Here is a 26,282-nt window from a genome sequence, read left to right as displayed (position 1 = left end):
AAGCTCCCAATCTATCCCACTCCCTCCCTCTTCCCCTTGGCAACCACAAGTCTATTCTCCAAGTCCATGATTTTCTTTTCTGTGGAAAGGTTCATTTGTGCCGTATATTAAATTCCAAATATAAGTGATATCATATGGTATTTGTCTTTCTCAATGAATTCAGCAAAGTAGCAGGATATAAGATTAACATTTAGAAATAAGTCACATTTCTGTATACTAATAGTGAAATATTAGAAAAAGAATATAAAAATACAATACCTTTTAAAATTGCACCCCAAAAATCAATACCTGGAAGTACACCTGACCAAAGAGGTGAAAGACTTATATTCTGAGAACTATAAAACATTAATCAAGGAAATTAAAGAAGATGTAAAGAAATGCAAAGATATTCCATGCTTCTGGGCTGGAAAAATTCGTATTGTAAAAATGGCCATACTACCCAAAGCAATCTACAGATTCAATGCAATCCCTAGAAAATTACCCATGACATTTTTCATAGAATAAACAATCCAAAAATTTACATGGAACCACAAAAGACCCAGAATTGCCCATGCAATTCTGAGGAACAAAAACTAAGCAGGGGGCATAACTCTCCCAGACTTCAGGCAATATTACAAAGCCACAGTCATCAAGACAGTGTAGTACTGGTACCAAAAGAGACAGACAGACCAATGGAACAGAATAGAGAACCCACAAATACACCTAGACACCTATGGTAATTTATTTTTTTAACTGATAGCCAGAGTAAAGGAAAGCAGAGACTGAAGTAGGTATACACTCTTAATACCTAGGAATGGACACTTCTTTACTTCTTATAGACCTCTAGAGTATAAATTTTAGATAATCTATTTAAGAATTATTACTGTTGTGTGAACAATTAATTATATTAAAATTTTAGACAGGAGAAAATAATTTTTATATTTACCTCCAAATTTACTATTTTCTATATTCTTCATTCTTTTATGTAGATCAAGTTTTTCAACTTAGATCATTTTTCTATCTTGAAGAGCTAATTTAACAGTTTTTATAGTGCTGGTCTACTGTTCTTAACTACCATTTGTCTGAAAGAGTCTTCATTTCACAAATTTTTGAATATTTTTATGAGTATTGATGGTATTCCACTGACATCACACTCCCATATTTCTCACATATTGTCTTCTATCATTACTATCTGTGTTCCTTTGAGGGAACTATGCCTATTTTCACTGGCTTTTTATAAAATTTTCTCTTTTTCACTAGTTTTCATAAAAGTAATTATTCTGTGTCTTGTATGATTTCGTTTTTATCCTGCTTAGATTTCACTGAGTTTCTTGAATCTGTGACTGAGAGTTTTTACCGAATATGGAAAATACTTGTAAATTATTTCTTAACTATTTTATTCTTTCCTGCCCTCTCCCCATCCTTATTTTTAAACTTCTATAATATATGAGATATTTAATATTTTCCTACAAGCCACAGAGTTTCATTTTATTTTCCAGTCTTTTCCTTTTCTATGATTTTTGATAGTTTTTATTGCTTTGTCTTAAATTCAATTGATTTTTCCTGAAGTATCTAATATGCCTTAATCTTTCCAGTATGTTGTTTTACATTTAGATATATTTCTTATCATTAGAAGTTAATTTTGTTCTTTTTATAAGTTCTATCTCTCTAATTATAGTAATTTACTTTCTTTAAGTAATCAACAGGGTCCCAGATAAACAAAAGCTGAGAGAATTTATTTTACCACAAGATCTGCCCTAGAGGAAATAACTAGGAGCTCTTAGTTGGAAATGAAAGAATACTACATGGTAACTCAAAGCCATATGTGTAAATAAGGTTCTCTTGTGAAGCTAAACACATGAATTATAAATATAAATAAATACAAAGCAAGTATTATATTTTTGATTTGACACTCCACTTTTTATTTATTTGACATGTAGTATATGACCATTTATCATCACAAATAGCTAGGGTGGCTATTCTGTTATCAGACAAAAAAAATTAAATCAATAACTGTTAAAAGAGACAAAGAAACACATTACATATTGATAAATGTGTCAAATAATCAAGATAAAATAAAACAAATTTTTATACCAAATAGAGAGTGCCTACCAAATAAATTAAGGGACTATTGAAAGATTGAAGGAATAAATAGTTTGAAAAGAATAGTTGGAGTCTTCAATACACTGCTTCCAAAAACTGACAGAAAATCATTATGGAAATTGAAGACTTGAAAAATACTATAAGCAATGAAGACCTAACAGAACAATAGGGAACTCTGCACCCAACAACACCAAAATGCTTATCAAGTACAAATGGAATATTCTCCAGGATAAACCATACAAAATGCCACCAAACAGATCTCAATCTTTGGAAGCTGAAAATCAATAGCAGAAGGAAAACTAAAAAAATATATATATATTAAAAATATATGGAAATTATACAACACATTTTTAAACAACCAATGGATCAAAGTATAAATTATCAGACAAGTCAGAAAATATACAGAGATAAACAAAAACAAAGAGAGCACCTACCAAAATGGGTGGAGTGCAACAAAAGTAATGACCATAGGGAAATGTATGGATTTTAAATTCTTAAATTAAAAAATAAGAAAGATCTCAGATCAACAACCTAGCTTTATGCCTTGAAGAACTAGAGAAAAAAAAAAAGCAAAGTAATTCCAAAGCTAGTAAAAGGAAGAAAATGAATTTAGAGCAAAAACAAATAACATCATGAATAGAAAAACAATAGAGAGAACAAATATAACCAAAATTCGTTTTTGAAAAGATCAATAAAGTTAAAAACTATTTATTTTTACTCATAATGAAATAAACAGAGAATACACACACACACACACACACACACACACACACACACACACAAATGAAAACGGGGGAATTATTAGCAAACTTATAAAAATTGAAGACTATAAGATAATACTAAGAAAAACTGCATGCCAGCAAATTGTACTAGATTAAATGGATAAATTCCTAGAAACACACAAAATGCCTAAATTGACTCAAAATGAAGTAGAAAAATCTTGACAGACTGCTAACAAGAGACAATCAGTAATCAAAAACCTCTCAGCAAAGTCTAGGACAAGATGTCTTCACTAATAAATTCCATCAAACATTTACAGAAGAATTAACACATTTTATCTCAAATGCTTCTAAAAATTAATAAAATAGGAAGAAACATTCATAACTTATTCTGTGAGGTCAAGAATACCATGACACCAAAGCCAAAGAAAAATATCACAAGAATAGAAAACTATAGACCTATATCCTATTGGAGTATTGATTAAAAAAAATCTCTAAACATAACACTAGCAAACCAAATCTAACAACATGTTAAAGGGATTATATACCATGACCAAGTGAGATTTATCCCAAAAATACAAGGTTGTTTCAACATAACATAATCAATCACTGTAAAACATGATATTAACAGAGTGAAAGAAGAAAAATATCACCTCAATTAATGCAGAAAATTCATTTTTCCAAATCCAAAACCCCTTAGTGATTAAAAAAAAATCATTCATAAAAGTAGGAATAGAGTGGAAATTTTGCAGCATGATAAAGGACATTTATTTTAAAAAACTAGAATAAACATCATACTCAATGATGAAAGACTAAAAGATTTCTTCTTGTATTAGTTTGCTAGTGTTGTCATAACAAAACCACAGACTTGGTGGCTTAAATAACAGAAAATTTTCTCACAGTTTGGAAGTCTAGAAGTCCAGACCAAGTTGCCATCAGGAATGGTTTCTAATAAGACTTCCCCTCCTGATGTGTAGACAGCCACCTTGTTGGCTGTGTTCTCACATGGGACTCCTTTCTAATTCAGAAAAATGCTGAAGATTCTAGAAAAAATATCAATGAGCCCAATACAGAATGGAAAAAGCACAAACACAAAAAGTAATACTATATAAAAAGAAAATATCAATAATGACAAGAAAATTGAAAATATTTATTACTCAAGTTAATAAATCATAACAAAAATTTCTAAATAAAGATATTAAAATAAAAGTAGCATGTTATAGTAAATGGTCCTTTATATAAAAACGTATAGGATGTGAAAAAGACTATAGTCAAGAGAAAAAATTATAGTTTGAAAAACATTAAATTAGAAACAAGGAATATAAAAAAAAGAATATGCTTTATAAGTGAGTGGAAAAATAGCTAAACAAATCAAAAGAAGTAGAGATACAAAATCAACAAAAAGGATAAAGTAACTGGAAAATGTGATACTACTAGAGTTAAATACTATCAACAGCATTACTTTAAAAAGTTAAACAAAAACTTTAGGAATTATTTTATAAATGGAAAAAGGCAGACATTAGCAATAACTGGAAAAATGATGTAACTATAGATATTAAAGCATTTAAGATTTGTAGAGGTGCTTGGTACAGCTTTATACAAATTAATTAAAAATCTAATTAGAAATAAAAATTTTAGTTAAATTTAATCAACAAAAATAATGGAAAAGGAGACAAAAATTTGCAAAATAAAGTCAAAAAATGAATAAAAGAAATTATTAAATACCTACATCAATGGGCACTGAGCTTGGATGGTTATGGAGTTTGACCTTAACCAGTGTTTTAGGAATACTTAGATACTATAAACAGAGCTCCAAAACATGGGAGAAATTATAGTTATTACATTGAACATAAGCTTGAAAATAGAACCAATATGGGAGAGAACAACAAAACAATACTAGAGGCTAGTATCACTTTAGAAAATTCATGCAAATACCCTAAATAACACACTGGCAAAACATATTTCATAGCAATTTAAATAGCAGGACATCTTGATCATAAAGTACTTGCTTAGCTATTCAAAGATGCTTTGATATTACAAATTTTACCAATGGAATTCACTTCACTATCCATTTCAAGGTAAAGTCCTTAGAGTCAAATAACATAGAAAGGACTTGTACCCACTCTTTCAATCAACAACTATAATCTCTGGACAAAATATAAATAATAACCATCTGAAAGCATTGGAAAACCATCAAAAGTTATCAGACACTGCATGGCAGTCTATATTTTGGATAAGGAAACAATGATGAGTCTTAGCTATTGGACTCCAAGTTTTTTCCAGGGAATCTTACTGTCTTGAAGAACAAGAAGACAGGGATTACAGTAAAACAGCAACAGGTAGGAAGAAAAATAAATCATGGAAAAAGAGAACTATTGTTTTAGCCCCCAGTTTTTTGAAAAATCTCTGCCTTAATCTCAAAACGATTCCTAAATTATTTATGTGAGGAAAACTTTGAGAAGCTTAAGCAAGAACAAAAGAAATAAACAAAGAATTTCTGGGGCAAACTATGACAAGGAAGACAAAATTGAGAGTTTGAGTTTACCCAATTTTACCAGTTTTCTTAAAAAGAGAAATCAACATTTTCCAGAGAAACCTAATGGAATTTTGAGCTTATATTATTATCTTTTGTAATATCTGGGATGCATTCCAGAATTACGAAGTGAATGAAGAAATAGGAAAATGTGACCAAAATTTTAAGAGGAAAGGCTATCAGCATAGGCTAATCTCAAAATGATCCAGATGTTGGAATTAGCAGATAAGCATTTTAAAACAACCGTTTTAACTGCTCAGACGCATGTGTTGAGATAAATTAGAGTTAAATAAATGGAGCAATATAAATTGTACACAGATTGGAATATTCAATATAATTTGTCAGTTTTATCAAAATTGATCTATAGATTCAATCAAACAACAATCAAAATTCTAGAAGGCCTTTCAGTGTGTGTGTAAATTGACAAGTTGGTTCTAAAATTCATATGAATTTAAAGGGCCTAGAAGGTATAAAACACCTCTGGGAGGAAAAAAAAAAAAAAAAAAAAAAAACTTGGAGAACATACACTAAGAGACTGCAACACAACTATATAAGACTTCATTATCAAAACGTAGAAGCTTTGGTGTAAAAGAGGAAAACCGATCAATGATATATTCTCTATCATTTTTTTCATGTGCTTGCTGGCCATCTGTATATCTTCCTTGGAGAAATGTCTATTCAGGTCTTATAAGTCCACAAATAGACTCAAGCACATATGTTGAAATTTGGCAAAGAAGCCAAGGGAATTCAGTGGAAAGAGGATGGTATTTTTAACAAATGATGCTGCAAAAATTGGATAACTGTATATATATATATATATATATGACATATATATATGAACTTCTATCCTTAACTAGCAAAAAACATATAAGGCTATCAGCATATATATATATGACATATATATATGAACTTCTATCCTTAACTAGCAAAAAACACCACAGATTAAATAATACAAATCAAAACAAAAATCAAATTAAATTATAGATTATATAGCTGGGAATTAGAAGGAAAGGAATTGTCCGCTAGAGCCTCTAGAAAGGATCAAAGTCCTACCAGCACACTGATTTTGGCCATTGAGGCCTGTTTTGGAATTCTGACCTATGGAAATGCACAATAATAAATTTATGTTGTTTTAAATTATAAGTTTTTGGTAATTTCTTACTGTAGTGACAAAAACTTGATACAAAACCTCTTTTTTTTTTTTTTTTTTTTCCCTTAGGGCGGCATATGGAGGTTCCCAGGCTAGGGGTTGAATCAGAGCTACAGCTGCTGGCCTAAGCCACAGCCACAGCAAGGCCAGATACAAGCTCTATCTGTGACCTACACCACAGCTCGCTGCAACGCCAGATCCTTAACCTACTGAGTGAGGCCAGGAATCGAACCTATGTCCTCGTGGATACTAGTCGAGTTCGTTAACCACTGAGCCATAATGGGAACTCTCAAAAATCTCTTGGTGCATATGATCTCTAACATGTCCAAAAGCTTTCTGTTTGTTTTTTTTTTTTTTTTTAGTTCAGTAAGAATACACTGCATGGTAGGTAGTGGGCAAAATGGTCAAAGGCAGGGAAAATAATGTTAAAATCTGATGTGTAAACCTCTGTTTTCACAGTCATTGTGCAGATTTTATTTTCTTGAGATGAAATGAGGGAGTTGCTATCCACAATGGACCTGTATATTTTAAGTGCAGACCACTGGGAAGACCCATCTAATAAGCACAGTAAACTGATGGAGTACTTCTGTACGGCCTACCAATAAGAGGATACAATTAGCTTCTGTGAAAACAGAGTAAGTCCAAGGATAGTGCCACAAGTCAGAAATGAGCTGAATTGGACATGGAGGAGGAAAAGAGTCAAGAGGGGCCAAAAGTCTAGTTTAAGTTATAACTGAGTAGGAAAGAGAATGAAAGTCCAAATATAAGTCTAAAAACGTAGCTGTAAAAGATGCTTTTTAGATTGCTTAGGATTGCTAGCTTAGCTTTTTCTAGTAGGAAGGGAGCACAACCCTGGCAGTTCTGAGGAGCACATTGAAGCCAAGCAATGACAAGCCATAAATTTTTGCAGCTTCACTTTGCTGAAAACTGGAATTAAAAGCTTGTTCAGTAACAGGCCATTGTTGGTTTGAAATGTTCAGATAAAAGGAATATTGAAATCCTCTGGCTCAGATAACCAGGGTGAGGTAGTTTAGATTTAACTACTTGTTAGTTTTACCTATTAAATATTTATGTCCATAGTGTTACAAATTTTTAGAGATAGGAGAAAACTGAGTCATTAAAAGGGTTCCCTATGCAGGACGTTCCCATGTGGTATGGTGGGCTAATGATCTAGAGTTGCAGCAACTGTGGTGTAGCTTGCAGCTGTGGCGTAGGTTCGATCCCTGGCCTGGAAACTTCCATCTACCATGGGTCAGCACCAAAAAAAAAAAAAAAAAAAAGGAAGTTCCCTATGCAACACTGCAGCCACAGCCACATGCCGTACTGGCTATTGAGTCCTTAAAATGTGGCCATCCAAATTGAAATGTACTCTAGTAACTATGAAGTATTCACCAGCTTTCCTAGCCTAAGTAAAAAGAAGAATGTAAAATGCTTCATTTACAATTTACAACTTTTTTCAAAAATTGATTACATGTTGAAATGTTAATATTAGGTTTATTGAGTTAATATACATATATAAAACTGAGGGAGATGCTTTCTTCTTTGTATCTTAGTCTTCTTTCTCAGATCATCCTCCTGTTTTAGATGGTGACTTTGATGAAATAAATCATACATTTGAGAATGCATTAAGTGAAAATTCTGAAAAATCTGAAAGCTGAGACTGAGGCAGAGGCATCCAGAAATTTAGACATTAGTAAAGAGACTTCTGTTTCTTAGAGTCTAGTATATTATTTGTGGGTCACATCGAAGTCCTAACCTTGTTAATTTCCTGGCTTAATGTGTAACAAATTCAACAATATGTACTTTTAAATTTCTTCTTATAGTATACCTTCTTTATTTTCACAACTCTTTTTTTTAATGGACTTTATTTTCTATAATGTATTATGAGAACCTCCTAATTCATGGCTCTAAATATGCTAAAATCCCTTACCAATCTATTTTCCACATAAATCCCAGAGTAATCTAAATTATAAATTTATTATATTACCCTCTGGATTAAAATATGTGGAAATATTTCCTTCACCATGTGGCAAACACAATTTCATCTAGAAATAAAGTGCAATCCTAGCTTAATCACTAGTGCTTCTCAATACTCAACTCCATACTAAACTGTAAGTAGTTCCAACATGCCTGCTTTCCACACATTCATTCATCCATTCCCACTTGCCCAAGATAAAATGCAGGGAAGAGGTCTTAGTAAATCAAGTCAAATCAAAGTGGTCTTTGAAAATTGTATCATATCAAATCAAGGTTAAACACAGAAAGCTAACTGCTGCAAAGATGAATTCCAATGAGAATATTTTTTAATAAATAGAATGGACAGGAATAAGAATTACATATTTTATAATTTACCACGCACAAAACTTTTCTTTAGCCAAAACTATTTTCTTTAGTTAGTTCTTGTATTTAGCCTGGTTGATCATAGGCAAGATGACAATATCCTATCTTAAGAGTTAATTTCAAAACAAATTCAGCTTTACTTTTGATGTTAAATATTCCATGAATTTTCCTACTCTGGACTTTTGTTTGATACTAACAGCTTTAAATTTTTTCACTTTATTTTACTAACATTTTTTACTTCCTTAACATTTTCACAGCTTTTTATTTGCTTTGCTTTTAACTCTGATATCAACCAAGTCTAGAAACTCTTAATTTCTAAAATTGCAATTTAACATGTAGTTATGACTTTGTGCCCTTTTCTGTTATGGAATACATGGTTATTAGGTCCCATAAATGCAAAAGTATTTTTAAAATTATCAAGCATTTATTAAAAGTATTGTTTTAAGGGTTCCCCTAGTGGCTTAATGGGTTAAGAACCCAACTAGTATCTATGAGGATTCGGGTTTGATCCCTGGCCTTGCTCAATGGGTAAAGGTTCTGGCATTGCCGTAAATTGTGGTGTAGGTTGTAGACATACCTCAGATCTCACATTGCTGTTGCTGTGGCATAGGCTGGCAGAAGCAGCTCCAATTTGATCCTAGCCCAAGAACTTCCATATGCCACAGGTGCAGCAATTAAAAAAAGATAAAATATTATGCTTTATAATCAACTTTAATTCATACCATGATTTACTTAATTTTATTTACTACTTCGATAAAAAATTATGATGTCGCAAAAAATCACACATTATGAGTTCTTGCTGTGGCTCAGTGGTAACAAACTTGTCTAGTATCTATGAGGAGGCAGATTCCATCCCTGGCCTTGCTCAGTGGGTTAAGGATCCACTGTTGGAGTGATTGTGGAGTAGGCTGTCAGATACAGCTCTGATTAAACCCCTAGCCTGGGAACTTTGATATGCAGCAGGTGCAGCCCTAAAAAAAAGACAAAAAAATCATACTTTATATTTGTTCGTTTATTTAGATTATTAATATAATATCTACTTCTTCATCCTATGTCTTTTTTTTCTTTTTGGCTGCCCCGAGGCATATGGAGTCATGGGCCAGGGATTAGATCTGATCCGCAGTTGAGAACTAAGCTGCAGCTGCATGGATCCTTAATCCACTGAGCCAGACCTGGAATTGAACCTGCATCCCAGTGCTTTAGAGATGTCATGGATCCCGTTGTGCCACAGTGGGAACTTCTTCATCCTATGTCTTATGTTGCCATCTACCACTCTACCACTTTTCTTTAAAATTAAAAATGTCATGAAATTTATGACTGAAGCCTTTTTATTTGCAACTGGATTGTGACCACCATAAAGTAAAAATCTTGCCATTTTCTATTTTGTAACCCAGCATACATATATTACCTTTTGCCTTGAGATCAAAGATTAGAATATTTTTCCAAACATTTATTAATATATAGTTCTCCAAACTATATGTTAATCTACTTTTAATCTAGGTATTTACTATTTATAGTATCTGTAAAATTTTAATTTAGAGAAATGGCAATACTCCTTTTAAAACAAATTATTTAAGATCTTGTATCTGGTGTCTGAACTGAATAATCAATATACATAAAAGAAACAACAAACACTTGCCTATGTCTAATATAATCTATAGGTGTAATTATGCAGTTTAAGCAGATATACATAGTTCAAGAAGCAGAGGATTCAACTAAAATATTTACAGAATATATAAAGTATAGAAAGAACTTGACTTCTATTTTATTTAAAATGTTAGCTTTACTTCATTGAATTAAATTCATGATTAGTAGCTCAAGACCAGTCATTTGAGAAATTTGCAAAAAACAAAGGTTTATGAAGGATGGATATGTTCACCAAAGGATGAGAATTCCACAAACCTTGGAAAAAGGTAGAGAGAAATAGTGAAGAAATGCAAACTCTAAATATAGGAACTCCACTTAAATATGGAAGCATGTTTTAAATTCATATTTTTATTCTACACATTACTTTAATGCACTGTATGCCTTTATGGGGAAAGAAAGCTGATCATATTTTTGCTCTAGAAAGTTATCACTGTCAGTTGTGAAGGGGCAGATTGGAGCCAGGAAAACCTGGAGAAAAGAGAGTATTACTGGCATAATGAAATGCAATGATTAATGAGAATCCAAATGATAGAAGCACAATGATGGACACTGAAAATAGACAGGTGACACTAAAAAAGTAGGTTAAGTAAAATTCAATAAATGATTTTTTTAATGTGTCAAAACCAGAAAATGGAAGAGTTTTCTATGATTCCTGAAGTTGTTTTGAACCTGAGAAATTATGATGGTATTAACATTATCCAAAATTTGCAATACTAGACAGCAGATTCTGGAGGAAAAAAATTTTTATTTTCATTTAATTGTACTTTTACTAAATTTGAGCAGAGCAGCTCTCTCTGATTTGACAATTGAAAAGGTATTTTTGCCTTTATGATTTAAAAATACTTTTTAATATTAGAAAAGTCATTTTTAATAACATCCAGATAGAAAAAAAATATTTCATTCAAACTGCCAGCACAATTAATGAAATTATAAGAGAGAGATGCAAACTTGAGAATGATTAATGATTGTCATTCTAATCTTAATCCTTGTTGGAAGTAATATAAAACGTTATAAGCATTTTGAAAAGAAATTTGGCCATTTGTCTCAAGGGCCAGTAACCTAATAAAACTACATATGGGAAGAGTATACTCCCCAAACTGCTTGACAACTGATAAAAAAAAAAATTGGCATATGAAATATTTATCCATTAGTATTTTTGTGGGTTTTTTCCTACTAATAAAAATATTTAAGTCTTTCCAAAACAGAATCTATTTCTTTGATTCCAATTACAGTTAAATTTCAATAACAGCTTAAACATGGAGTTTTGGTCGTGGCTCAGTGGTTAACAAATCTGACTAGCATCTATGAAGATGCAGGTTCTATCCCTGGCCTTGCTCACTGGGTTAAGGATCTGGCATTGCCATGAGTTGTGGTGTAGGTCACAGATGCACTTCTTAAAGAGAAAAATGATGTGGAAGAAATTTTTTCTTTACTTACAAGCAGTAAAAATAAGGTCCTTTCATCTTTAAATCCCAGAAATCTCTGTTGGAGGAGTCAATAAGACTGCAGCATATTGTAATATTATATTTGCCAGTTTTATCATGCTTATTATCACCCATAGTTGGTTTTGAGGGCTTTTGTCATAGACAACTATACAGAAATATTTAACATTTGTGATTAGAGTTTTTTAAATAATATCTGTGAAATTCAGCTTTCTTATGACTGACATTTGATTGTAACAACTACAGCAGCTGAGAAGTAATGAATAGTATAAGACATAACACTTTTAACTTCTTCTCTGCTTTTCTTATAAAAACATGCCTTAAATTCTGATGTATATTTTTAACATAAGTGTGAAATAGGGATTTTGTACTAACATTTTATGAAAGCAGTATGTTTTACGCCCAGGGCAGCAAATTAGAGTATCTTTTTTATGTTGATGATAATTTTCCTGCATAACTTATTATGTCTTTGATTTTTATTCTGTTACAAAACTGACTTTTTACTGTAGATAAGAGTAATGGTAGAACACAAGAAATTGGTGTAGTCTCTTGACGGAAATATATTTTGAGGTATATTTAGTTATGTTTATATATGAGTCATTATTGATATCTAAAGATATATGAATCTTTTGAAAAGAGTGTCTCCTATTCTGTGGGTTGTTTTTTGGTTGTTTTTTATGTTTTCCTTTGCTATGCAAAAGCTTTTAAGTTTAATTAGGTCTTTCTTGTCTATTTTTGTTTTTATTTTCACTGCTCTATGGTGGAGCCAAAAGGGGAAATGCTGGGGGGAGAAATAAATTAGGAGGTCAGGATTAACATATAAACAGTACTGTATATAAAGTAGATAAGTGACAAGGATCTACTGTATATAGGACAAGGAAATCTACTCAATGTTCTGCGATAACCTATATGGGAGAAGATTCTGAAAAAGAATGGATATATGCATATATATGTAATTGATTCACTTTTCTGTACACTTAAAGCTAACACAATGTTGTAAGTCAATTATGCTCCAGTAAAAAAAAAAAAAATTTTTAAAGAGATATGCCGATTTTTCTTCTAATGTGGGCTATCGATTCTAGTAAAAAAGTCTTTTTTTTTCTAAATACTATGGAATATAAATCTGTATGTTCATAAGGCCTTTTCTGCTTACCTATGTCAACCAATAATAAAATTGAAAGTTGTTTAGTTACACTGCATAGCAGATACTGTACTTTTTCATTTATTATCTCTTTTTACAATACTCAAACTTGAGTACTGCTTTAGATTTCTTAAAAAAATAACTGTGAACATCCAGTGGAATTAAGAATATTATATTAAAATGAAATTTCTATAAGCAGCACACCAAGGCATAACTCTTTGTGAGTACAGTTCTTTTAAAATTACAAAAATTTTTACATTATAATTATGCATAAATACCCATAGTCAAACTAATAAGTAAAACAAAAGGTGACTGATCTTATTTTTTCCTTAAAAGCACCAATTAATTTGTATATTTATTCTATTGTTGTATTATGACTTTAGTAATATTAGTGAAACGAATATTGAAACAGAAGGGTGTTTAACATGGTGTTATATCACATCTTTGTTATTAGTTTGGCTAATCAGTCACATATACAACCTAAGAAGAACCACAAATATCAATTTTAATTATGTGTCACTGTCTTTTAATATTAACATTCTTTTTATTATAAAGCTAAGTTTTTATCAACATAGCATTATGAAAATGTGCCAAGGTCACATTATGTCTAAGTCTTAGTAAAAATGGAAAAGATAATACAGTTTTGAAATTGGACTTGAAAATATTGTATCTACAATCTATGTATTTAAAATACTAATGTTATTCTGCACTTTGTTTTAGGAGTTAGGAATGCCTGGATACCATGTGTCATATAATGATTCAAATCTCTTCTCTATTTGAACTTCTGAAAAAAATTCTTCATATAGCACACAATGTAATGTGGGCAAGCACAGAAGAACACATTCTAATTAAATATGCTAAAACATATTTTCTTTTGGTTTGTCATTATAATGAGAAATTATAGAATATGCATTTTTCTGAGATTTTTTGGTAGGTAACACATAAATCTAAGCTAAAGGAAACTTGCATTTCACTACAATGCCAAAAGAATACTTGAAAAAAAGGATGGTTAAATGTGAAAAGACATATTAGGACTGTTTTATATGCTAGCTAAGGAATAAAAAGTACTATGCTATTTTTGTTTTTTAAAATATTTATATTTTCCATCAGCCTTTATAATATTTAGCACTTCAGAATGCTAGAATATTCCTCTCTGCATTAATGTCCCACATATTTTACCATGAAGTCTATTCTAAAAGTGACATACAGCTAGATAATGCCTTTATATTGGTGCTTAAACAGACAATAAGAATGCTTGGAGCAGTTCTGGTGCTGGTGAGATCACATTATATAATACATTTTGAACTAAATGTATGCAAAATAATGGAGAAATGAGAAATGACAGTGTTGCCTTTTCATTTAATTAGCATCATCTTGAATCTGTAGCCTAGGATTTCCTGTGTTCAAATGATTTGGGTAGGAATTGCAGTTAGGCCACTTAGAAACATTGTGATTTTGAGAAATTTCCTTAATCAACCAGTGTTGATTTCTCTATGTATAAAATATGTTACATACTTAATATGATTATTTTGAAAATTAAAATGTTTAGTAAATGTACTTAACACAGGGGTCTACACGATCCAGAGTAGAAAATCGGTAAGCAAGTAGTTTCGATATTATTAGAAACAGAGTTTGTGTCTGATCTTTGGTAATAAAGTACCATCCAGTTTTATCTTTGATTAATGGGGAAGAAGAGGTCAAAGGGGAAAGGAGAAACCTGAACTATTTATAAATAGCTTTTATATGGAAAGTTTGGTATAGTTAGTTGTTTAGACCTAGGAAGTAATTTTCCCACAGGTAAAAAAAAAATGCTATAAATGGTAGTTAGGTCTCAGACAAGCGCACAAAACTCTAGTCCATAATGTGGTTGAAATAATGTGTACTTGCAATGGAAAATTGTAGGAAAATAATACTGTTGCAATACTACCAATTAAACAAAACAGAGAAAAAATAGGAAAAAATTAGTTCTTTTTATTGAATTTTTGGCCTGATTAAAAACATTTAATTAAAAGATGGAGGAATGATCACCCAAGATTTCTGGAGAAATTCTAAATGTCTCTTTATGGCATTTTTAGAGGATGCAGAGGAAGAGAAGTTATACTCCTCTTTAAATTTAATCTGAGTTAATTTTGTTTTCTTTTTTACCATTTGAAACATAATAAGGAATAATTAAGAGGAACAGGGAAAATAAATATGGAGAAAACATTCTCTTGATATTGAAAGAGAGAATTCAGAATAGGAGAGAAAAGAAATGTCAGGCTTTTAGAAAGAGGAGCAGAAGTTTATTGAGAAAGGAAAGGAGAGAGAGAAGGACTAAATGGAAGAAAGAAAGAGGTACCAAGGAAAAGTGTAAAAGCAAGAGAGAGTAGTGAAATTTATTGAAGAATTGTATGCAATGTAAGACAAGGGAAAAATAAAAAAAAATTAGTCCATATAACATCTGATTGCAATATGAAGCCACCTGCAATATGAAATTTTATTAATACCTTTAAATATCTAAAAAACTTAATTTTGCATTTTATAGGAAAAAAAAGCAGTGAATTCATTGGGAATGATTTTTCTTACATCCACCAAATACCTGAGGTAATGTAGAAACTGCCACTGAGAAATCTGGGATAGGGCAGAGTATTAAGAATCATAGCCCAGTTCAGCTCACCAGGAGGAGAAGCTCTGGAGTCTTATTCTGGCAGGAATATTTACACGGTGATCTTGACAAACTTTTGAAGGCAGAGTGAGAAACTCTGGAAGACCGAGTTTTAAGGGCCCCCTACACTTGTGGGTTTACCTATAGGAACCTCAATGGGTACCCTCCGCAGTGATCCTAGAAAAAAAATCCCTCATGTTTTCTGTTTTGGACAGGTGAGGGCAAGATGTAAACTATTACAAATCTATCCCTGTTATGAAAGTAAAATTAATAATATACATATATATAAATTACATAGTTGATACATGGATAAAAGGGGCTGACTATAAAGTTGAATGTATATTTTTGATTGTGTGGGGTTGGCACTCCAACCTCTGCCATTATTTAAGGGTCAACTATAACCATATAATAATTAAAGGGATGTTAAAAAAGTATCCCTTTGTTTTATATCCCTGTTCTAAAAGAGGAACTAATTTACCAGAGCCTTCTTTAACTTGGAAAATGGATATTAACAAATGTCAGCCTTTCTAGCTGTTCTATCTCAACTAAGATGAGGGAAAAAAAGCTAAGAAACATTTTTGATCATCACAGCTTCACACAGACCTATTAAGAGACAGATTTAATTGTGAGATTACAGGAATACTTGCTCTCCTCCACACCTTATCACATCATCAAGGCTCCAGCATCACAATGGTGTATTATAACAGAAAGAGCTTTGCTACAGATTATAGTTAAGAAGAAATCCTTAGAGAAAAGTAAAGAGAAGAATAAAGTAAAACAACAACAATAACAAATATCTAAGGACATTGAAGGAAACAGGCCTCTGATAACCTAAGTTACAGCAAATATTAAACTCACCCAGTTTCTACCCATATTACCATAAAATATCACATTAAAGATCTATTTAGGAGTTCCCATCATGGCTCACCAGTAACAAACCCGACTACTATCCATGAGCATTTGGGTTTGATCCCTGTCTTTGCTCAGTGGGTTGGTGATCTGGTGTGCCCATAAGCTATGGTGTAGGTTGCAGACATGGCTTGGATCTGGTGTGGCTGTGGCTGTGGCTGTAGTGTAGGCTGGCAGATGCAGTTCCAATTCAACCCCTAGCCTGGGAACTTCCATATGCCACAGGTGCAAAAAAAAAAAAAAAAAAAAAGCAAAAAAAGGAAAAAAAAACTAATTATCTCAGTTCTTATTAATTGACATATCATGCCCAACTTCTGAAAAAATGAAAGGCAATCAAAAACACAGTATGAAAAGACAAAGAACCATGATCAGAACCAGATTGTTATAACTATTGTTATAACACAGATTTTGGAATCACTAATAAGAAATTTAAACTAAATATAATCGACATGCTAAGGGCCCTAACAGAAAAACTAGACAACATGCAAAAGAGATGGTTAATATAAACAGAGAAATGAAAAGTCTAACATAAAAAAATATAGAAATCAGTAACATTGTCAATATGATAACAAAATGAAAAATGCCTTTGAAGGGCTCATCAGTAGCCTGGACATAGAAGAGAAAATCTGGGGTTTTGAAGCTAGATAAATTGAAATTTTTCCAACCAAAATGCAAAAAGAAAGAATTCAAAAACAAAACAGAAGATTCAACAAATATGGTGCAATAAAAATGATGCAACATGCAGAAACATTTGTAATTGGAATACCAGAAAAAAAACCATAAGAAATATTTGAAGCAATAATGATGGGGATTTTCCAAAGTTAATGACAAACACAGAAGGACTGACATGGGAAGCTGAGAAAACAGCAAACAGGATGTGTACCAAACAGTTTACCCCTAGACATATCATATTCAAAATGAAAAATGAAGATAAAATTGAGAAAAAAGTCAGAGTAAAAACAAAATCCCTTACCCACTGAAGAACAAGGGTAATAATTTTATCAAACATCTCCTCATGAACCATACAAGTGATACAAAATTGACTGAAATATTTAACTCTTTATTTTTTTGGTCTTTCTTGGGCCACACCTGTGGCACATGGAGGTTCCCAGGCTAGGGGTCTAATCAGAGCTGTAGCTGCCGGCCTATGCCACAGCCATAGCAACGCAGGATCCAAGCCATGTCTGCGACCTACACCACAGTTCACAGCAACGCTGGATCCTTAACCCACTAAGCAAGGCCAGGGATTGAATCTGCAACCTCATAGCTCCTAGTCAGATTCATTTCCACTGTGCCACAATGGGAACTCCGTGTGAAATATTTAATTCTGAAAGTAAAAAAAAAAAAAAAAAAAAAAAAAAAATTCTATATATAGCAAAACTGTTCTTCAAAAGTGAAGACATCAATAAACCATTTTTAGGTAAAAAATTAGGGAACTCATCACTAATAGGTCTGTGCTAAGAGAAAAGGAAATGATATTGCTAAGAGAATCAGATGAATATATATAGAGGGAGAGTATTGGAGAAAGTTATAATGTACCTGGACTTCTCATGAACTACAATTTAAAGGTGGACTTAGATTAGTTGTACAGGTATATTAGGTATACTGCAAACTCTAGGACAACCACTGAAAAGAATTTAAAAGGAATATAACTGATATGCTAAGGGAGGAGAGAAAATTGAATCATATAATGCTCAATTATAATCAGAGAAGGCAGAAAAGAGAGAAGATAAAACATGTGCTATAAGTAGAAAACAGAAACATGGTAGATGTTAATCAAACTACATAATCACTTTAAATGTACATGGTCCAAATAAAATAATTAAAAGACAGAGACTATTAGAGTGAATTTAAAAAGGCCCAACTATATGTTTTTGGCAAGATATCTACTTTAAATATAAATACCAAGCTTGTTAAAAGTAAAGGTATGAAAAAATATAACATGCTAACACTTATCAAAAGATAGTGGGAGTAGTTCCTGTCGTGGCTCAGTGGTTAATGAAACTCACTAGCATCCAAGAGGATGCAGGTTCAATCCCTGGCCTTGTTCAGTGAGTTAAGGATCCAGTGCTGCTGTGAGCTGTGGTCACAGATGGAGCTTGGATCTGGCATTGATGTGGCTGTAGCACAGGCCAGCAGCTATAACTCTGATTCAACCCCTAGTCTGGGAATCTCCATATGTAGAGAGTGTGGTCCTAAAAAGCAAAAAAGAAAAAAAAAAGAGAGTGGGAATCATTACATCAATTTCAGATAAAGCAGACTTTAGAGCAAGGAAAACTATCAGAGGTAAGAAGAGGCATTTCCATAATGATAAAGTGCTCAGTTATCCAAGATTTAATAATCCTTAACATGTAGGCAGTCATTCAACAATACAGCATCAAATTACAAGAGATAAAACTGATAGAACTATAAGAAAAAATAAGTGAATCTCTTACTGCAGTTGACGATTTCAGCACCTATCTAGTTTGTTAGAAAAAAAATAACTCCAATTTTCTTTAATCTGTTTCAGAAAATGCAGTAGAGGGAACAGTTCCTCACTTGTTCTTGAGCTCAGCACTGCCTTAATAAGAAAAACAGATAAATAATTTATGAGAAAGAAAACCTTAGACTAATATCTCTTATAAACATAGATGCAGAAATTCTCAGCAAAATATTAGGATATCAAAACCAGCAAATTGTATATCAAGACTGGGGGGGGGGGCATTCTAAAAGTGAAAAACTAGTTGACCTTTATAAGCCAATTAATATAACCTACCAACCAACAGGGAGGGTAATGGTGAAAAATCATTACAAACATATCAAGTGATGCAAAAGAAGCATGTGACAAAGTCCAACATTCAATTGTAGTTATGAAAAAAAAAAAAGACTCTCACCAAACTAATAACAGAGAAAAAAAAACTTGTTCAACTTAATAAGGATCATCTACAAAGAATATTCCTAGAAATAACATAATAGTTAATGGTGAGAAACTCAATGCTTTCTCTTTAAGATCATGAATAAGCAAACAATACCCTCCTTTACCACTCTTACTCAAAATCATATTGGAAGCCTTACTTAGTGCAGTAAGGCAAGATAAAACACATACAATTTGGAAAAGAAGAAATAAAATTATCTTTGTTTACAAACTGCATGCTAGTCTATATATATATATATTATATATAGCATATATAAAATTATATATAATTGACAAACACATGACTTCTGGAGCGAATACGCAATTACAGCAAGGTGACTTAGCCTGCAGAACTGTGAGAAAATATATTTCTGTTATTTAAGCTACCCAGTCAATAGTATTTTATTAGGGCAGGCAGAGCTGACTAAGACACTCAGAGTATGCAAAGTAGGCAAGCTCTAAATGGCTAAAAATGTGCTTGTTTAAATTGAGTTTACAGCTGGTACATTTGTGAGATAGTGAAACTCATCTTACAGTGAAGAAATAACCAGTGTAGGCACCAAAATACAGAGGCCATCTTTGGTTCATTCATATAACACAAAGCTAAACATAGTCTTACCATATGATCCAGCATTCACACACCTAGGTATTTACCTACTTGAATTGAAAGCTTATGTCCATACAAAAAAACCTGAACATGAATATTTATAGCAGCGATATTCATAATTGCCAAATGCTGTTAGCTTTCAAGATGTCCTTCAATATTTAAACAGATGAACTGTGTTGCATACATACAATGCAATATTATTCAGCAATAAAAGAAATGAGTTAACAAGTCATAAAAATGCATGGGAAATGGGAAAAGCATATTGCTAACCAAAATAACCTAATCCAAAAAGGCTATATATTGTATGATTACAGGTATATGATGTTCCAGAAAAGGCAAAACTAAAACTATAAGGATATTAGATATTTGAATCCTTACTGATATAAATAAATTGTTGGAAAATTAACAAACAGGTGAGGAGTGACAAATATCTGGAGAAGAAAAATTAAAAATAATTTATGTAGATATTTAACCTTAAAGGAAGGGGAGCATAACTCCCCACTCCATAAGTGTAGGCTGAAAATAGTGACTTCCAAAGAGTAAAGCATGGAAATGGGGGAGGGTAGAGAAGCTTGCCTTAAGTAAGTAGATCATTGGATCTCCCACCAGAATCTTAAAGTTCATATAGAGATCTTAACAGCGTTCAGTAACTTATACTGTGCAGATGGCCTCAACAATACATTAGTATCTAAAATTCATGTCCTTGAAACAGCTCAGACTCTGGGAACAGTGGGCAGAACATATATTTCAAGGACAAGAGAAGGAGGACCTCTAATTGCCTGGGTCCAGCTCACAAGTTAACCAGCAGTAACATTTTTTCAATGACCTCCTCCAACATCCACTGACAAATTCCATCAGCTTTACCATTAACATTTGCCCAGAATTAGTTTACTTCTCCCTTCCTCTACTACTACCTGCACTGTTACATCTCCAGTTCAAATAATTTCACTCACGCCTTGATTTTTATAATAGTCCCCTAAATTGTCTTCCTGCTTCTTGTTTGCATACATTCAGTATATTCTCAACAGCACTTAGAATGACGCTGATGAATGTAAGGTGATCCTGTTGTTTTTCTATTTATTTCAGGGGCTTCTCATCCAAATCAGAATAAAAGTCAGAGTCTGTATGGCTTGCAAAACCTTGCATTAACTGGACCCTCTTATCCTTCTGTGCTAATTTCCTTCTCTCTTTTCTCTCCACTTTGCTTTACCCACTTGGCCTTTGCTCTTCCCTCTGACTGGAGTGTTCCTCCTCAGATATATCATGGTTTGCTGATTTGCCAGCTTCACTCAAAATGTCATGTTCTCCATGAATCTTTTCTGGCAAATCCTATATAAAAATGCAATTCTCTTATCTCTAACGATTTTCTATTCTTTAGCTTTATCATTTCCAAAATATTTTATATTCATCTATTCATCTTTTTATCATCACTAGGAGGAAAGCTCCATTCACTGTTCCTAAAAGACTTCCTGGCACATAATCAACACTCAATGATTACTTGTTTAATGAAAGAATAAATGAATCATTGAAGTGGTTTGTTGAGTTAATCTAAAACAGAGTAAACCTGATACCCTGACATATCTCAATTAATGTAACCTATCATATTATGACACCAGCTTAGGCACTGTAATAAAATACTTTCATGTTAATTATGTAAATTGAATATTTATTTGGAGAGAAACTTCTGTTTTACAAAAGCAACTTTTGCTCAAATTTAAGTAGATTCAGTTTCAAAATAATGAGATGTATGTTTTTGCTGTTGTTTTCTGAACAAGAATACTTTACTGAAATAGATCACAGCAGGAGGATGGATTAGTGTGGTTAAAAGAAAAAAGGAGAAGCTACAAGAGAGGCATTCACTTATTTCTTTTTATTGTTGACTCCAACATAGCAGAATCATTTTTTTCTCATTTCCTTTGCTTTCTAGTTTACCTAATTTGCTGAACTCTCTTCATTTACTGATACCTTCTTGTCAATCTGACAAGTTGACCCCCTGCCTAGAAAATCTCCATCTTCACAAGCCAATTTTTTCTTTTCCTACGGCCACCTGAATTTTTTTCCCTTATCCATACTTTCCCTCCATGAAGTTTTAAAATGTATAATACATTCTCTTCACAGTCCAGTCCATACTACATACAACTTCAATGCAATCTTTGTAAAATTTCTATCTAAAAAATCTACTGATCTTTATGAAAGGTATTTCTCTCTTTTACACGTAAAATATTGAGTCTCTTTGGCTTTAAAGAAGCAATTCATATATTATCTCCTCTCTGTTTTTCCCTGACCCACCTAACCATAATTCCCTAATCTGAACTGTTTTCTTACATGTTTTTCCATCATAATTTATTAATACCTCAATTCTAACATCTTTTATTATATTGCAAGTATTATTTTTGTTTCTGTCATGCTAGATATACAACCTTTGAAAGAATAATTTAAGTCACTTTCACTTCTGCACTGTTTTCTGTCATCGAGTAACTACTAAAAAAGAAAATACCTTTACACTAGGTGATTTCAGTTCATAAAAAAGATTATAACTAAGATTAAGTTAGAGTACAGTATTTTATTCAAGTGAAACCTTAACTGGCAAACACTAATATAAAAATTAATTTTGAAATTAGACATATGTTAGCATTTTCATATTATGCCATCCTAGTCCTTACTCCCTATGTGTATGAAAGGAAGAGAGAAAAACAGAAATGGAGAAAGAAAAAGAAAGAAAGGAAGGGAGTAAAAGGAAGAAAGAAAAAAGAAGGAAGAAAGACAAAAGAGAGATGGAGGGGAGGAGGGAGAGGAGAAGGAGGTAAGCAGAATACAGAGTTATTAAATAAACTAAGACTACCTGAAAAAGAACTCTAATATTTTAGTTTTGCCTTTTACCCATTGTACTCTAAACTTCTCCAATCATTTGCTTTTGTAGTTTCACTGGATTATTTAGATGTCTGCTCCTTTTCTCAAATTTGAGCTGTCAACGTTTATTTTATGGTTTATATGGATTGTCAGAACATTTGTCACAAGATATAAATGAAATAATGTGTACATTGATGACAATGTTGAATTTCTGTAATAGTAACATATTAGAATTATGCCAAGTTCCTATTAATTGGGAACTAATAACTTGGGAAGAGTTAAATTGATTATGATTTTATCTTCGTAATGAAATAAAATGTAAGGGAGGCAAAAAGATGGCCTATGGAATAGAAGAAAGTATTTGCAAATGATATGACTTATAAGGGGGTAATATCCAAATTATATTAATATCTCATGTATACCATGATGGGATATAATATAAAATGATGTACAATAAGTAAATAAATAGCTTATATAACTAAATATCAAAAAAACCCAAAAAAACTGATTAAAAAATGAGCAGAAGGTCTGAATATACATTTTTCCAAAGAAGATACACCTAAGGCCAACAGACAAATGGTAAGATGCTCAAAACATCACTAATCATCAAAGAAAGGCAAATCAAAACTACTCTGAAATATCACGTCATATCTGTCAAAAGAGCTATCATCAAAAAGCCTATAAATAACAAGTGTTGATGAAGATACAGAGAAAATGGAACTCTAGTATACTGTTGGTGGGAATGTAAACTAGTGAAGCCATTATGGAAGATAGTATGGAGGATCTCAAAAAACTAAAAATAAAACTAGCATATGATCCAGCAGTTCTACTAATGGGTACATATATGAAGAAAATGAAAACGCTAATTTGAAAAGATAAATGCACCTAATGTGCATAGGATCATTATTTATAATAGCCAAGCTGTGGAAGCAAACTAAGTGTCCAACAAGCAACGAATGGACAAAGAAGATGTAGTGTGTGAATATATACATACATATATATAATATATATGTGTAATACTATTTAGTCATAAAAATAATGAAATTCTGCTATGTGCAACAATGTTGATAGACCTAGAGGGTATCATGCTTAAGGAAATGCCATACAGACAGAAAACTCTATGTTATCACTTAGATGTGGAATCTAATAAATTAAATAAAAATATGAAACAAAACAGAAACAGACTCACAGATTTAGAGAACAAACTAGTAGTTACCATTGGGGAGGGATAGGGGCATGAGATTAAGAGGTACAAAGTACCATGAATAAAACAAATAAGTAACAAGTATATATTGTACATCACTGAGAAATATAGCCATTATTCTCTAATAACTTTAAATGGGATATAATCTATAAAAAATTGAATGATTACATTGTACACAGGAAACTAATATAATGTTATGAATCAACTATACTTCAATGCACTTTTAAAAATATATAGTGGTACATAAATATATTCTGCAGAGATAAAAAAACTAATATGATTTCTTGTAAAATAAGTTATGTAGGATGCAAAATAAACTAATATGCTTTATTACAAAAAAATAAATCCCATATGGAGAGTTAAATAGAACGTATACGAATGCAGCTTATTTATCACCTTGTATCAAATCAAAACCCTACACCTTAAAATATTTTAAATTCACAGCTAAAAATCATATATTATTAAATTTCAGAGTCTAGGTTAAAAAATCATGCAGAGATACTGCATGACTGCCTTGGTAGAAGATACTAAGTTGCTCTTTTCCCTGAATATGGAAGCTAGATTGTTTTTCTTCATTTTGATTTATCCAAATAATCACATCAACCTTCTACATGATATTTCTGATAGAAACGGCTTTGAGGAAAAGATACTGCACACGTCACATTTAAAGACAATCTAATTTTAAACCACAGATCTAAGTATTATATAATTTTACAATACTTTTCCTATGCCTAAACATTTCCTATTTATAATAATAACAGCGAAATCCACTGACATCACTTTTTTTTTGTTTCTTCACTTTGGCTGTACTCCAGCTCTTCCCATCTTCAGCAGAGAGCCAATCCACCAAGGGGAAGCCCTGACCTGCATCCAGCTGCTGATTGGTATTTGCCTCACAGTCCAAGCTCTAATTCTTTCTCTGAGAAATTGGAAGGTTTTTATAAGCTGCTGGTAAGCTTTAATGAAGAGGAGGTAAGTGAACAGATTGTCCTTTAGAACTGGCCAAATTTCAGTTTCCATATTGAAAACAGACTTTAAGATTTTTTTTTAATCCCCTTTATTCTTTAAGGCTTTGTTCTTTCAACCAAAAATGTCCCCCTGGGTTTTGTGGGTTTCATTTTTATTCTAGTTCAAGGTATGTAGTATTATTAGCACAACTGCCACCTGGCTCTGCTTTTAATCTGTATTGGGTAGTCATTATTCCTCCACATGGCATCAGGAGGATATTCTCTTGATAGTTCCCTGGGGTGGCTTAGTGAGACTCTCTTTATAGAGCAGGATGGTGTCCAGTGCCCATTATTCCTTTGTCTCAGCAAAGCACTGGCCAGTCTGTGTCCAGGGGACAACAACTTGATTTATTTTTTCATCTGCTTTTTTAAGTTCTGCAGTGTACGAAGAAGCAGAGGGAATAATTTCAGCTTATTTATGCCTGATCATTGTTGTGTATTATACTGGGAGTCAGAAAATTTGTACAATATTCTTTCATCTGTTTCTTTTTGCCTGGGAAGCCTCTTACTTTGGGCCTTGGTTGCCTCTGTGGTAAAGAGGAATGATAATATCTACCTGCCTAAGGTGGGGCTTGTATTAATATATGAAGTTCTTTGCAAATCTAAGTTTCAGTCACAGTAAAAATAAACAGGGTCATCTGCAATTTGCCAGTTCCCCAAAGAAGCCCCTATGCCAACAACAGGTAGAGCAAAAAAAATTCCAAGTAAAATGCCCACAACCCAGAGTAGTGGTAGGATGCAATTTATTGAATGTTTAGTCCCTATCCAGCACAATGAAGGCACTGAAATGAAACGTTGAGCAAAATCAACATCTCTAACCTTATAGATGTTACTGAAGAAATGAAGGGTGATGTACTGGGTGTTGTGATTGATTAGAATCCCATGTGCTGTGCCAGCCTCTTTATGCTTAAGCATTCTCACCTGTGAACAATTACTTGTTCTCTCTATACACAGTATCAAAATAAATGGAAGTTCTTAGATTTTCCTGCTGCCTAAGAATTGGCATCAAAAACTTGATCTAATGATATGGAGGCATGGAAAATTCTATTTATATTCCAAGTTGAGAACTTCCAGTTGTTCTTTCCAAACTAAAAGGCACAAAGGAAAGAAAGAC

Source organism: Sus scrofa, chromosome 5 (assembly GCF_000003025.6).
Source record: "Sus scrofa isolate TJ Tabasco breed Duroc chromosome 5, Sscrofa11.1, whole genome shotgun sequence".
In the NCBI taxonomy this organism is placed as follows: domain Eukaryota; kingdom Metazoa; phylum Chordata; class Mammalia; order Artiodactyla; family Suidae; genus Sus; species Sus scrofa.
The sequence above is the reverse complement of the archived record's forward strand: the minus strand, read 5'-3'. Positions refer to the sequence as shown.